The 13,805-nt window shown below is 34.6% G+C and overlaps 2 non-coding genes across 2 annotated transcripts; both read right to left on the bottom strand.

Moving 5' to 3' along the window:
• Window positions 1-1,069: 1,069 nt before the first annotated feature.
• TRNAN-AUU (transfer RNA asparagine (anticodon AUU)) lies at window positions 1,070-1,143 on the bottom strand. The gene has a single exon. It is a non-coding gene; the product is annotated as a tRNA-Asn (tRNA).
• Window positions 1,144-9,244: 8,101 nt separating this feature from the next.
• TRNAN-AUU (transfer RNA asparagine (anticodon AUU)) lies at window positions 9,245-9,318 on the bottom strand. The gene has a single exon. It is a non-coding gene; the product is annotated as a tRNA-Asn (tRNA).
• Window positions 9,319-13,805: the final 4,487 nt, after the last annotated feature.

Raw genomic sequence — 13,805 nt, 5'->3', positions numbered from 1 at the left:
CAAAGGCTAATAAGCATTCATCTAAAACGTTTCCTAGAAAAACTTTAAAAAGTCAATAATCTGGAGAGTTTTTGTAAGATGTTTCTTCCATCAACCAACGAAGAAACACATTGGTACTTTCCCATGATGAGTGAGTGCTTCAGGATCTCTTGAACTTACATGTGCAGCAGAGTACTGCAATGGAAGCATGCTGGGCTCATAACCGAGAGGTAGGCAGATTGAAACTATCCTCTGCTATATGCATTTTTTTTTGTTAAAGTAATCCAAAACTGGGATTGATATTTTGTCTCTTTTATTTTTACTTAAAGTACAATAACGTTTACCATTTTAATTTGTTTTAATAGTATATTGACAGTATTGTTTTCTTTCAAAAATCCACTTCATTTTCTTTACCCTATTATTAAAATGGTAATTGACAAAAACAAACTACATTGTCACCAGAAGAGCAATACAAAATGTACAAGTGATATATTAAAATCATCTTTCCAGCTTGAATTTCAATGTTGCATTGGGTCAACAATTTTGTGAGAAACATCTTCACCCTTAAATAAAGATTTTCTTAATTCCTTACCTGTGTGCTAATTAGATATCACCTTGTTTTCACATTAAACAGACTTCCACATGAGAAAGCAGCAAGGATGCAGTGGCGTTAATGTTTCCTGGTGTCAACTTGTATTATTTCAGTACACATTGAAATGAGGATGCATCTTGCTGCCTTTCCAATGAATCAAGTTTAATTTAGTAATAGGTGAAAAACAATCCTTACAAAGGTGTTAATCAGAGACTTGGCTTTGTGGACACTTTTCAGAGAACAAATTTGTTAGCATAAAAATAAAGCCAGAAAATGAAGAGCTGTTTAATCACTCGATTGGATTTTTCTGCCAGCATATTTTATTTCTCTGCAACCCACTGCTAAATTGTGCTTCCTAGCTGTTTTTTATAAAATCACTGAATCAAATCTAACTCTGATTACATCAGAGAAGGCCATGTACCCTACACCATAAGAGGAGGTTTGAAATTTTGACTTGTCTCCTTAAATATCACCAAAATCTGATCACAAGGTTAATTACATCCCTGGGTGGGATTGAACCACCAACCTTTTGGTTAATAGCCAAACACACTAACCGATTGCGCCACAGAGACACTTTGCAAAAGTCCATACTGACAAAGGCTAATAAGCATTCATCTAAAACGTTTCCTAGAAAAACTTTAAAAAGTCAATAATCTGGAGAGTTTTTGTAAGATGTTTCTTCCATCAACCAACGAAGAAACACATTGGTACTTTCCCATGATGAGTGAGTGCTTCAGGATCTCTTGCACTTACATGTGCAGCAGAGTACTGCAATGGAAGCATGCTGGGCCCATAACCCAGAGGTAGGCAGATTGAAACTATCCTCTGCTATATGCATTTTTTTTGTTAATTAAAGTAATCCAAAACTGGGATTGATATTGTGTCTCTTTTATTTTTACTTAAAGTACAATAACTTTTACCATTTTAATTTGTTTTAATAGTATATTGACAGTATTGTTTTCTTTCAAAAATCCACTTCATTTTCTTTACCCTATTATTAAAATGGTAATTGACAAAAACAAACTACATTGTCACCAGAAGAGCAATACAAAATGTACAAGTGATATATTAAAATCATCTTTCCAGCTTGAATTTCAATGATGCATTGGGTCAACAATTTTGTGAGAAACATCTTCACCCTTAAATAAAGATTTTCTTAATTCCTTACCTGTGTGCTAATTAGATATCACCTTGTTTTCACATTAAACAGACTTCCACATGAGAAAGCAGCAAGGATGCAGTGGCGTTAATGTTTCCTGGTGTCAACCTGTATTATTTCAGTAGACATTGAAATGAGGATACATCTTGCTGCCTTTCCAATGAAGCAAGTTTAATTTAGTAATAGGTGAAAAACCATCCCTACAAAGGTGTTAATCAGAGACTTGGCTTTGTGGACACTTTTCAGAGAACAAATTTGTTAGCATAAAAATAAAGCCAGAAAATGAAGAGCTGTTTAATCACGCAATTTGATTTTTTTGCCAGCATATTTCTTTTTCTCTGCAACCCACTGCTAAATTGTGCTTCCTAGATGTTTTTATAAAATCACTGATTCAAATCTAACTCTGATTACATCAGAGAAGGCCAGGTACCCTACACCATAACAGGGGGTATGAAATTTGACTTGTCTACTTAAAGATCACCAAAATCTGATAACAAGGTCAATTACGTCCCTGGGTGGGATTGAACCACCAACCTTTTGGTTAATAGCCGTACACGCTAACTGATTGCGCCACAGAGACACTTTGCAAAAGTACATACTGACAAATGCTAATAAGCATTCATCTAAAACGTTTCCTAGAAAAACTTAAAAAAATCAATAATCTGGAGAGTTTTTGTAAGATGTTTCTTCTATCAACCAACGAAGAAACACATTGGTACTTTCCCATGATGAGTGAGTGCTTCAGGATCTCTTGCACTTACATGTGCAGAAGAGTACAGCAATGGAAGCATGCTGGGCCCATAACCCAGAGGTAGGCAGATTGAAACTATCCTCTGCTATATGCATTTTTTTGTTTGTTAATTAAAGTAATCCAAAACTGGGATTGATATTTTGGCTCTTTTATTTTTACTTAAAGTACAATAACTTTTACCATTTTAATTTGTTTTAATAGTATATTGACAGTATTGTTTTCTTTCAAAAATCCACTTAATTTTCTTTACCCTATTATTAAAATGGTAATTGACAAAAACAAACTACATTGTCACCAGAAGAGCAATACAAAATGTACAAGTGATATATTAAAATCATCTTTCCAGCTTGAATTTCAATGATGCATTGGGGCAACGATTTTGTGAGAAACATCTTCACCCTTAAATAAAGATTTTCTTAATTCCTTACCTGTGTGCTAATTAGATATCACCTTGTTTTCACATTAAACAGACTTCCACATGAGAAAGCAGCAAGGATGCAGTGGCGTTAATGTTTCCTGGTGTCAACCTGTATTATTTCAGTAGACATTGAAATGAGGATGCATCTTGCTGCCTTTCCAATGAAGCAAGTTTAATTTAGTAATAGGTGAAAAACCATCCCTACAAAGGTGTTAATCAGAGACTTGGCTTTGTGGACACTTTTCAGAGAACAAATTTGTTAGCATAAAAATAAAGCTAGAAAATGAAGAGCTGTTTAATCACGCAATTTGGTTTTTTTGCCAGCATATTTCTTTTTCTCTGCAACCCACTGCTAAATTGTGCTTCCTAGATGTTTTTATAAAATCACTGAATCATATCTAACTCTGATTACATCAGAGAAGGCCAGGTACCCTACACCATAACAGGGGGTATGAAATTTGACTTGTCTACTTAAAGATCACCAAAATCTGATCACAAGGTCAATTACGTCCCTGGGTGGGATTGAACCACCAAACTTTTGGTTAATAGCTGAACACACTAACCGATTGCGCCACCGAGACACTTTGCAAACAGTACATACTGACAAAGGCTAATAAGCATACATCTAGAACGTTTCCTAGAAAAACATTAAAAAATCAATAATCTGGAGAGTTTTTGTAAGATGTTTCTTCCATCAACCAATGAATAAACACATTGGTATTTTCCCATGATGAGTGAGTGCTTCAGGATCTCTTGCACTTACATGTGCAGCAGAGTACTGCAATGGAAGCATGCTGGACCCTTAACCCAGAGGTAGGCAGATTGAAACTATCCTTTGCTATATGCATTTTTTTTGTTAATTTAAGTAATCAAAACTGGGATTGATATTTTTGCTCTTTTATTTTTACTTAAAGTACAATAACTTTTACCATTTTAATTTGTTTTAATAGTATATTGACAGTATAGTTTTCTTTCAAAAATCCACTTAATTTTCTTTACCCTATTATTAAAATGGTAATTCACAAAAAAAACTACATTGTCACCAGAAGAGCAATACAAAATGTACAAGTGATATATTAAAATCATCTTTCCAGCTTGAATTTCAATGATGCATTGGGGCAACAATTTTGTGAGAAACATCTTCACCCTTAAATAAAGATTTTCTTAATTCCTTACCTGTGTGCTAATTAGATATCACCTTGTTTTCACATTAAACAGACTTCCACATGAGAAAGCAGCAAGGATGCAGTGGCGTTAATGTTTCCTGGTGTCAACCTGTATTATTTCAGTAGACATTGAAAAGAGGATGCATCTTGCTGCCTTTCCAATGAAGCAAGTTTAATTTAGTAATAGGTGAAAAACCATCCCTACAAAGGTGTTAATCAGAGACTTGGCTTTGTGGACACTTTTCAGAGAACAAATTTGTTAGCATAAAAATAAAGCCAGAAAATGAAGAGCTGTTTAATCACGCAATTTGATTTTTTTGCCAGCATATTTCTTTTTCTCTGCAACCCACTGCTAAATTGTGCTTCCTAGATGTTTTTATAAAATCACTGAATCAAATCTAATTACATCAGAGAAGGCCAGGTACCCTACACCATAACAGGGGGTATGAAATTTGACTTGTCTACTTAAAGATCACCAAAATCTGATAACAAGGTCAATTTGGTCCCTGGGTGGGATTGAACCACCAACCTTTTGGTTAATAGCCGTACATACTAACTGATTGCGCCACAGAGACACTTTGCAAAAGTTCATACTGACAAAGGCTAATAAGCATTCATCTAAAACGTTTCCTAGAAAAACTTAAAAAATCAATAATCTGGAGAGTTTTTGTAAGATGTTTCTTCTATCAACCAACGAAGAAACACATTGGTACTTTCCCATGATGAGTGAGTGCTTCAGGATCTCTTGCACTTACATGTGCAGCAGAGTACAGCAATGGAAGCATGCTGGGCCCATAACCCAGAGGTAGGCAGATTGAAACTATCCTCTGCTATATGCATTTTTTTGTTTGTTAATTAAAGTAATCCAAAACTGGGATTGATATTTTGGCTCTTTTATTTTTACTTAAAGTACAATAACTTTTACCATTTTAATTTGTTTTAATAGTATATTGACAGTATTGTTTTCTTTCAAAAATCCACTTAATTTTCTTTACCCTATTATTAAAATGGTAATTGACAAAAACAAACTACATTGTCACCAGAAGAGCAATACAAAATGTACAAGTGATATATTAAAATCATCTTTCCAGCTTGAATTTCAATGATGCATTGGGGCAACGATTTTGTGAGAAACATCTTCACCCTTAAATAAAGATTTTCTTAATTCCTTACCTGTGTGCTAAATAGATATCACCTTGTTTTCACATTAAACAGACTTCCACATGAGAAAGCAGCAAGGATGCAGTGGCGTTAATGTTTCCTGGTGTCAACCTGTATTATTTCAGTAGACATTGAAATGAGGATGCATCTTGCTGCCTTTCCAATGAAGCAAGTTTAATTTAGTAATAGGTGAAAAACCATCCTTACAAAGGTGTTAATCAGAGACTTGGCTTTGTGGACACTTTTCAGAGAACAAATTTGTTAGCATAAAAATAAAGCCAGAAAATAAAGAGCTGTTTGATCACTCAATTGGATTTTTCTGCCAGCATATTTTTTTTCTCTGCAACCCACTGCTAAATTGTGCTTCCTAGCTGTTTTTATAAAATCACTGAATCAAATCTAACTCTGATTACATCAGAGACGGCCAGGTACCCTACACCATAACAGGAGGTTTGAAATTTTGACTTGTCTACTTAAAGATCACCAAAATCTGATAACAAGGTCAATTAGGTCCCTGGGTGGGATTGAACCACCAACCTTTTGGTTAATAGCCATACATACTAACTGATTGCGCCACAGAGACACTTTGCAAAAGTCCATACTGACAAAGGCTAATAAGCATTCATCTAAAACGTTTCCTAGAAAAACTTTAAAAAGTCAATAATCTGGAGAGTTTTTGAAAGATGTTTCTTCCATCAACCAACGAAGAAACACATTGGTACTTTCCCATGATGAGTGAGTGCTTCAGGATCTCTTGCACTTACATGTGCAGCAGAGTACTGCAATGGAAGCATGCTGGGCCCATAACCCAGAGGTAGGCAGATTGAAACTATCCTCTGCTATATGCATTTTTTTTTTGTTAATTAAAGTAATCCAAAACTGGGATTGATATTTTGTCTCTTTTATTTTTACTTAAAGTACAATAACTTTTACCATTTTAATTTGTTTTAATAGTATATTGACAGTATTGTTTTCTTTCAAAAATCCACTTCATTTTCTTTACCCTATTATTAAAATGGTAATTGACAAAAACAAACTACATTGTCACCAGAAGAGCAATACAAAATGTACAAGTGATATATTAAAATCATCTTTCCAGCTTGAATTTCAATGATGCATTGGGTCAACGATTTTGTGAGAAACATCTTCACCCTTAAATAAAGATTTTCTTAATTCCTTACCTGTGTGCTAATTAGATATCACCTTGTTTTCACATTAAACAGACTTCCACATGAGAAAGCAGCAAGGATGCAGTGGCGTTAATGTTTCCTGGTGTCAACCTGTATTATTTCAGTAGACATTGAAATGAGGATGCATCTTGCTGCCTTTCCAATGAAGCAAGTTTAATTTAGTAATAGGTGAAAAACCATCCCTACAAAGGTGTTAATCAGAGACTTGGCTTTGTGGACACTTTTCAGAGAACAAATTTGTTAGCATAAAAACAATGCCAGAAAATGAAGAGCTGTTTAATCACGCAATTTGATTTTTTTGCCAGCATATTTCTTTTTCTCTGCAACCCACTGCTAAATTGTGCTTCCTAGATGTTTTTATAAAATCACTGAATCAAATCTAACTCTGATTACATCAGAGAAGGCCAGGTACCCTACACCATAACAGGGGGTATGAAATTTGACTTGTCTACTTAAAGATCACCAAAATCTGATAACAAGGTCAATTAGGTCCCTGGGTGGGATTAAACCACCAACCTTTTGGTTAATAGCCATACATACTAACTGATTGCACCACAGAGACACTTTGCCAAAGTTCATACTGACAAAGGCTAATAAGCATTCATCTAAAACGTTTCCTAGAAAAACTTTAAAAAGTCAATAATCTGGAGAGTTTTTGTAAGATGTTTCTTCCATCAACCAACGAAGAAACACATTGGTACTTTCCCATGATGAGTGAGTGCTTCAGGATCTCTTGCACTTACATGTGCAGCAGAGTACAGCAATGGAAGCATGCTGGGCCCATAACCCAGAGGTAGGCAGATTGAAACTATCCTCTGCTATATGCATTTTTTTGTTTGTTAATTAAAGTAATCCAAAACTGGGATTGATATTTTGGCTCTTTTATTTTTACTTAAAGTACAATAACTTTTACCATTTTAATTTGTTTTAATAGTATATTGACAGTATTGTTTTCTTTCAAAAATCCACTTAAATTTCTTTACCCTATTATTAAAATGGTAATTGACAAAAACAAACTACATTGTCACCAGAAGAGCAATACAAAATGTACAAGTGATATATTAAAATCATCTTTCCAGCTTGAATTTCAATGATGCATTGGGGCAACGATTTTGTGAGAAACATCTTCACCCTTAAATAAAGATTTTCTTAATTCCTTACCTGTGTGCTAATTAGATATCACCTTGTTTTCACATTAAACAGACTTCCACATGAGAAAGCAGCAAGGATGCAGTGGCGTTAATGTTTCCTGGTGTCAACCTGTATTATTTCAGTAGACATTGAAATGAGGATGCATCTTGCTGCCTTTCCAATGAAGCAAGTTTAATTTAGTAATAGGTGAAAAACCATCCTTACAAAGGTGTTAATCAGAGACTTGGCTTTGTGGACACTTTTCAGAGAACAAATTTGTTAGCATAAAAATAAAGCCAGAAAATAAAGAGCTGTTTAATCACTCAATTGGATTTTTCTGCCAGCATATTTTTTTTCTCTGCAACCCACTGCTAAATTGTGCTTCCTAGCTGTTTTTATAAAATCACTGAATCAAATCTAACTCTGATTACATCAGAGAAGGCCAGGTACCCTACACCATAACAGGGGGTTTGAAATTTTGACTTGTCTACTTAAAGATCACCAAAATCTGATAACAAGGTCAATTAGGTCCCTGGGTGGGATTGAACCACCAACCTTTTGGTTAATAGTCATACATACTAACTGATTGCGCCACAGAGACACTTTGCAAAAGTCCATACTAACAAAGGCTAATAAGCATTCATCTAAAACGTTTCCTAGAAAAACTTTAAAAAGTCAATAATCTGGAGAGTTTTTGTAAGATGTTTCTTCCATCAACCAACGAAGAAACACATTGGTACTTTCCCATAATGAGTGAGTGCTTCAGGATCTCTTGAACTTACATGTGCAGCAGAGTACTGCAATGGAAGCATGCTGGGCCCATAACCCAGAGGTAGGCAGATTGAAACTATCCTCTGCTATATGCATTTTTTTTTTGTTAATTAAAGTAATCCAAAACTGGGATTGATATTTTGTCTCTTTTATTTTTACTTAAAGTACAATAACTGTTACCATTTTAATTTGTTTTAATAGTATATTGACAGTATTGTTTTCTTTCAAAAATCCACTTCATTTTCTTTACCCTATTATTAAAATGGTAATTGACAAAAACAAACTACATTGTCACCAGAAGAGCAATACAAAATGTACAAGTGATATATTAAAATCATCTTTCCAGCTTGAATTTCAATGATGCATTGGGTCAACAATTTTGTGAGAAACATCTTCACCCTTAAATAAAGATTTTCTTAATTCCTTACCTGTGTGCTAATTAGATATCACCTTGTTTTCACATTAAACAGACTTCCACATGAGAAAGCAGCAAGGATGCAGTGGCGTTTATGTTTCCTGGTGTCAACTTGTATTATTTCAGTAGACATTGAAATGAGGATGCATCTTGCTGCCTTTCCAATGAAGCAAGTTTAATTTAGTAATAGGTGAAAAACCATCCTTACAAAGGTGTTAATCAGAGACTTGGCTTTGTGGACACTTTTCAGAGAACAAATTTGTTAGCATAAAAATAAAGCCAGAAAATGAAGAGCTGTTTAATCACTCGATTGGATTTTTCTGCCAGCATATTTTTTTTCTCTGCAACCCACTGCTAAATTGTGCTTCCTAGCTGTTTTTTATAAAATCACTGAATCAAATCTAACTCTGATTACATCAGAGACGGCCATGTACCCTACACCATAAGAGGAGGTTTGAAATTTTGACTTGTCTACTTAAATATCACCAAAATCTGATCACAAGGTTAATTACGTCCCTGGGTGGGATTGAACCACCAACCTTTTGGTTAATAGCCAAACACACTAACCGATTGCGCCACAGAGACACTTTGCGAAAAAGTACATACTGACAAAGGCTAATAAGCATACATCTAGAACGTTTCCTAGAAAAACATTAAAAAATCAATAATCTGGAGAGTTTTTGTAAGATGTTTCTTCCATCAACCAACGAATAAACACATTGGTACTTTCCCATGATGAGTGAGTGCTTCAGGATCTCTTGCACTTACATGTGCAGCAGAGTACTGCAATGGAAGCATGCTGGACCCATAACCCAGAGGTAGGCAGATTGAAACTATCCTTTGCTATATGCATTTTTTTTGTTAATTTAAGTAATCAAAACTGGGATTGATATTTTTGCTCTTTTATTTTTACTTAAAGTACAATAACTTTTACCATTTTAATTTGTTTTAATAGTATATTGACAGTATAGTTTTCTTTCAAAAATCCACTTAATTTTCTTTACCCTATTATTAAAATGGTAATTGACAAAAAAAACTACATTGTCACCAGAAGAGCAATACAAAATGTACAAGTGATATATTAAAATCATCTTTCCAGCTTGAATTTCAATGATGCATTGGGGCAACAATTTTGTGAGAAACATCTTCACCCTTAAATAAAGATTTTCGTAATTTCTTACCTGTGTGCTAATTAGATATCACCTTGTTTTCACATTAAACAGACTTCCACATGAGAAAGCAGCAAGGATGCAGTGGCGTTAATGTTTCCTGGTGTCAACCTGTATTATTTCAGTAGACATTGAAATGAGGATGCATCTTGCTGCCTTTCCAATGAAGCAAGTTTAATTTAGTAATAGGTGAAAAACCATCCCTACAAAGGTGTTAATCAGAGACTTGGCTTTGTGGACACTTTTCAGAGAACAAATTTGTTAGCATAAAAATAAAGCCAGAAAATTAAGAGCTGTTTAATCACGCAATTTGATTTTTTTGCCAGCATATTTCTTTTTCTCTGCAAGCCACTGCTAAATTGTGCTTCCTATATGTTTTTATAAAATCACTGAATCAAATCTAACTCTGATTACATCAGAGAAGGCCAGGTACCCTACACCATAACAGGGGGTATGAAATTTGACTTGTCTACTTAAAGATCACCAAAATCTGATAACAAGGTCAATTAGGTCCCTGGGTGGGATTGAACCACCAACCTTTTGGTTAATAGCCGTACACGCTAACTGATTGCGCCACAGAGACACTTTGCAAAAGTACATACTGACAAATGCTAATAAGCATTCATCTAAAACGTTTCCTAGAAAAACTTTAAAAAGTCAATAATCTGGAGAGTTTTTGTAAGATGTTTCTTCCATCAACCAACGAAGAAACACATTGGTACTTTCCCATGATGAGTGAGTGCTTCAGGATCTCTTGCACTTACATGTGCAGCAGAGTACTGCAATGGAAGCATGCTGGGCCCATAACCCAGAGGTAGGCAGATTGAAACTATCCTCTGCTATATGCATTTTTTTTTGTTAATTAAAGTAATCCAAAACTGGGATTGATATTTTGGCTCTTTTATTTTTTCTTAAAGTACAATAACTTTTACCATTTTAATTTGTTTTAATAGTATATTGACAGTATTGTTTTCTTTCAAAAATCCACTTCATTTTCTTTACCCTATTATTAAAATGGTAATTGACAAAAACAAACTACATTGTCACCAGAAGAGCAATACAAAATGTACAAGTGATATATTAAAATCATCTTTCCAGCTTGAATTTCAATGATGCATTGGGGCAACGATTTTGTGAGAAACATCTTCACCCTTAAATAAAGATTTTCTTAATTCCTTACCTGTGTGCTAATTAGATATCACCTTGTTTTCATATTAAACAGACTTCCACATGAGAAAGCAGCAAGGATGCAGTGGCGTTAATGTTTCCTGGTGTCAACCTGTATTATTTCAGTACACATTGAAATGAGGATGCATCTTGCTGCCTTTCCAATGAAGCAAGTTTAATTTAGTAATAGGTGAAAAACCATCCTTACAAAGGTGTTAATCAGAGACTTGGCTTTGTGGACACTTTTCAGAGAACAATTTTGTTAGCATAAAAATAAAGCCAGAAAATAAAGAGCTGTTTAATCACTCAATTGGATTTTTCTGCCAGCATATTTTTTTTCTCTGCAACCCACTGCTAAATTGTGCTTCCTAGCTGTTTTTATAAAATCACTGAATCAAATCTAACTCCATCAGAGAAGGCCAAGTACCCTACACCATAACAGGGGGTTTGAAATTTTGACTTGTCTACTTAAAGATCACCAAAATCTGATAACAAGGTCAATTAGGTCCCTGGGTGGGATTGAACCACCAACCTTTTGGTTAATAGCCGTACATACTAACTGATTGCGCCACAGAGACACTTTGCAAAAGTCCATACTGACAAAGGCTAATAAGCATTCATCTAAAACGTTTCCTAGCAAAACTTTAAAAAGTCAATAAACGGGAGAGTTTTTGTAAGATGTTTCTTCCATCAACCAACGAAGAAACACATTGGTACTTTCCCATGATGAGTGAGTGCTTCAGGATCTCTTGCACTTACATGTGCAGCAGAGTACTGCAATGGAAGCATGCTGGGCCCATAAACCAGAGGTAGGCAGATTGAAACTATCCTCTGCTATATGCATTTTTTTTTGTTAATTAAAGTAATCCAAAACTGGGATTGATATTTTGTCTCTTTTATTTTTACTTAAAGTACAATAACGTTTACCATTTTAATTTGTTTTAATAGTATATTGACAGTATTGTTTTCTTTCAAAAATCCACTTCATTTTCTTTACCCTATTATTAAAATGGTAATTGACAAAAACAAACTACATTGTCACCAGAAGAGCAATACAAAATGTACAAGTGATATATTAAATTCATCTTTCCAGCTTGAATTTCAATGATGCATTGGGTCAACAATTTTGTGAGAAACATCTTCACCCTTAAATAAAGATTTTCTTAATTCCTTACCTGTGTGCTAATTAGATATCACCTTGTTTTCACATTAAACAGACTTCCACATGAGAAAGCAGCAAGGATGCAGTGGCGTTAATGTTTCCTGGTGTCAACTTGTATTATTTCAGTACACATTGAAATGAGGATGCATCTTGCTGCCTTTCCAATGAAGCAAGTTTAATTTAGTAATAGGTGAAAAACCATCCTTACAAAGGTGTTAATCAGAGACTTGGCTTTGTGGACACTTTTCAGAGAACAAATTTGTTAGCATAAAAATAAAGCCAGAAAATGAAGAGCTGTTTAATCACTCAATTGGATTTTTCTGCCAGCATATTTTTTTTCTCTGCAACCCACTGCTAAATTGTGCTTCCTAGCTGTTTTTTATAAAATCACTGAATCAAATCTAACTCTGATTACATCAGAGAAGGCCAGGTACCCTACACAATAAGAGGGGGTTTGAAATTTTGACTTGTCTACTTAAATATCACCAAAATCTGATCACAAGGTCAATTACGTCCCTGGGTGGGATTGAACCACCAACCTTTTGGTTAATAGCCGAACACACTAACCGATTGCGCCACAGAGACACTTTGCAAACAGTACATACTGACAAAGGCTAATAAGCATACATCTAGAACGTTTCCTAGAAAAACATTAAAAAATCAATAATCTGGAGAGTTTTTGTAAGATGTTTCTTCCATCAACCAATGAATAAACACATTGGTACTTTCCTATGATGAGTGAGTGCTTCAGGATCTCTTGCACTTACATGTGCAGCAGAGTACTGCAATGGAAGCATGCTGGACCCATAACCCAGAGGTAGGCAGATTGAAACTATCCTTTGCTATATGCATTTTTTTTTGTTAATTTAAGTAATCAAAACTGGGATTGATATTTTTGCTCTTTTATTTTTACTTAAAGTACAACAACTTTTACCATTTTAATTTGTTTTAATAGTATATTGACAGTATACTTTTCTTTCAAAAATCCACTTAATTTTCTTTACCCTATTATTAAAATGGTAATTGACAAAAAAAACTACATTGTCACCAGAAGAGCAATACAAAATGTACAAGTGATATATTAAAATCATCTTTCCAGCTTGAATTTCAATGATGCATTGGGGCAACAATTTTGTGAGAAACCTCTTCACCCTTAAATAAAGATTTTCGTAATTTCTTACCTGTGTGCTAATTAGATATCACCTTGTTTTCACATTAAACAGACTTCCACATGAGAAAGCAGCAAGGATGCAGTGGCGTTAATGTTTCCTGGTGTCAACCTGTATTATTTCAGTAGACATTGAAATGAGGATGCATCTTGCTGCCTTTCCAATGAAGCAAGTTTAATTTAGTAATAGGTGAAAAACCATCCCTACAAAGGTGTTAATCAGAGACTTGGCTTTGTGGACACTTTTCAGAGAACAAATTTGTTAGCATAAAAATAAAGCCAGAAAATGAAGAGCTGTTTAATCACGCAATTTGATTTTTTTGCCAGCATATTTCTTTTTCTCTGCAACCCACTGCTAAATAGTGCTTCCTACTTGTTTTTATAAAATCACTGAATCAAATCTAAC

The sequence above is a fragment of the Pseudophryne corroboree genome, unplaced genomic scaffold (genome assembly GCF_028390025.1).
Source record: "Pseudophryne corroboree isolate aPseCor3 unplaced genomic scaffold, aPseCor3.hap2 scaffold_1381, whole genome shotgun sequence".
Lineage (NCBI taxonomy): Eukaryota > Metazoa > Chordata > Amphibia > Anura > Myobatrachidae > Pseudophryne > Pseudophryne corroboree.
The sequence above is the reverse complement of the archived record's forward strand: the minus strand, read 5'-3'. Positions and strand labels throughout refer to the sequence as shown.